This window comes from Octopus bimaculoides, chromosome 12 (genome assembly GCF_001194135.2).
Source record: "Octopus bimaculoides isolate UCB-OBI-ISO-001 chromosome 12, ASM119413v2, whole genome shotgun sequence".
Lineage (NCBI taxonomy): Eukaryota > Metazoa > Mollusca > Cephalopoda > Octopoda > Octopodidae > Octopus > Octopus bimaculoides.
Genome location: NC_068992.1, coordinates 63,223,754 through 63,226,720, shown reverse-complemented (window position 1 = coordinate 63,226,720; position 2,967 = coordinate 63,223,754).

Here is a 2,967-nt window from a genome sequence, read left to right as displayed (position 1 = left end):
CACACACACACACACACACACACACACACACACACACACACACACACACCTGGATGTATGTGTAGACTAATATTATAATTCAGTCTCAGTCCTGAATTCGCCCGCCATAGATGTAACGACAATTTTCTCTAATTTATTTATACAGGACACTAATTACGGAAGCTTGAAAAAAAAAATTGAGAAAATATGTTTGATTCTATATTGCGAATAGTAGACATTTCATGTAATGCAGTATTGACACTTGATTAAAAATGAAATCATTTTGTTAGAAGAGAGCGCGTGTGTGGATGTATTTGTGAAGTGAGAAGACATGAAAGTAATTTTTCCTTGTTTTGTTGCAAACGTTTATTAGATTAATTCTTTTCTATACTGGTTTATGTAGATGCTGTTGTTATTTTGTTGTTACCAAGTTTCAGCTCTGATTAGGCAAACTTATGAACAAAGGTGCTCCGCTTCCGAGGGCCAAGTCTATTTTCCACTGCGTTTTGCTGATTATTCCCAGATTTCAGGTTATGATTTGCAAAATATTTTGTCCTTTTGCCTTCTTGCCTAGCAATTGCTGCAACGGGATTGCTACTGTATATCACGTGTATCTTGATATCTTCGGTGAGATGGCTTCCGGGGACGTAAACGCATACCAGTTGTCAAGTCTGAAAGAGGAACTAAAGCAAAAACAAAGACATGCACACATTTATACATACGTACATACATACATACATACATACAAACATACATACATACATATGCCGGTGAAATGTGCCCTTACTGAAATTTTCGGAGAAAAAATAACTTTGGCTTGGAAGGACTCTCTCGAGGAGAGAGTATTCTCTACCGAAGTAAGTAAAAAACACCAGATACGGTATTAAAAGCTGTTAACGAAATTGGTGATGAGTATTTACAAGTGTAATGAACCCACATACTGGCAGATTAACGCCTGTCTAAATGCACTGGCTACTACTGTAAAACAGTACATGAATGATATTCAAAACTAAACAAAACCGAAGTAACATCATGGGTTTTGAAGACAGAAAAAAATAACTGGTTTACGGAAGGCCAGCAGTGATGTAATGATGCTTATTGCATGCAAATAAGCAAATCACTATACACCCCACAAACAGAAAGTAAAGAAGGAGATAGAAATGAAGTTTGGAGACTGCAAAAAGGGGACACTTACTTACAAACTGATTACCTTCAAGCAGGAGCTAAAAGCTGTCAGTGAAAAACTCCGACATCAGAAGAGAATAACTGAGAGAAGAACAATAAACAAAAAATTGAACCGCAACCAGGCAGCAGTATACAGAGATTTGAGAGGAAGAGCAGTAAGCATCACGGAAACTCCGTCACGAGAAGACATAGACTTCGTCTGAAGGAAAATCTGGAATGAAGAGGAGTTTAACAAAGATGTTCTGTGGCTGGAAGAAATCCGGAAAAGTTATTGCTCCTGCGTTACATCCAAGACATTCAACATTGATGGTGAAACTCTTGCAACTGTGATCCAGAAACTCCAGGATGGAAAAGAACCTGGAAGAGACTTGATTGTTGGATATTGATACATGACGCTAACATTCTAACCACCATATCTTATCAATCTGTACCAGCAAGCTTTCATTGGGAAAAGTAGTATACCACACTGGTTAACTCTGGCAGAGACAAAATTGAGACCCAACTGCAGAACCACCCATATTGCAAAATTTACTGGCTAATTGCATGGCAGAACTTAATGTATAAGATATATACAGCACGTTTAAACCGCTTCCTCCAAGACCATTGTGAAACCATTAATACCACCACAGCAGAACAAGCAGCTGGGATGAAGGGAGTCTGGGGATGTGCCGAGCAATTGTTAATCAACAAAACTGTGATGTCAGAGGTGGGAGAGCATAGGAGGAATCTAGTTTCAGTGTGGCTAGACTACAAGAAAGCCTTTGACTCTCTTCACCCACTCATGGATGCTAGGAGCCCTTCAGCTTGCTAAAGTTCCAGCGAGCATAATCAAAGCCATAACTGACCTGACTTCATCGTGGGCCACCATCTTGAATTTAAACACAAAGAGTGACTGTATTATCACCGATAGAATACAGTATTGCAAAGGCATATTCCAAGGAGACAGCCTCTCTGAGATGTTGATTATACCTTCTGTAAACCCCTTGTCATTTATGTTAAGAAGGTTCACAAGGAAACAGAACTACCAAAATTACGAACTGTTTCTTTGTGGATAACTTAAAACTTTATGCAAAGAATATGGATGAGACGAAACGGAGCCTTGACCTAGTTACAACATTATCTAAGGATGTAGGTTTGGCGTTTGGTCAGGATAAATGTTGTTACATGGTTGTGAAAAGGGAGAAAACTATAAACCAGACTAGTAACATCTCCATCAATGATTTGACTGTTTTCCCGTATCTGAGAGGACTATTACAGGTATCTAGGGGTTGATGGAAATATATCTTGCAATGGCACCTGTAACAAAAAACACGTATCACTAAAGAGAATTACAGCCGAATAAAGAAAATTTGGACCTCAGAACTCACTCTCTGCATTCAATAAAACAGTGGTCCATAATGTGTTGGGAAGCAAACTTCTTACCATACAGTCGTACCTGTATGAGTTTGTGTGTGTTTGTGTGGGTGTATCTGCTGGCAACCGCGCATATGTTCGCGTATTTGTAAATATCTGTATACGTGTGTCTATATGTATATGTATCTATATGTCTGTGTTAGCAAGTACACATCTTTGCGTGTGAGTGTATCTATCTATCTATCTATCTATCTATCTATCTATCTATCTATCTATCTATCTATCTATCTATCTATATACATGCATACACACACACACACTACTTATGCATACATACGCCCTTTCATGCGTTTACGCATGTATATATAATTTGTGTGCATATATGTGTGTGGGTGTATATACTTTTATGTGTATATATATGTATATATATATATATATATATATATATAT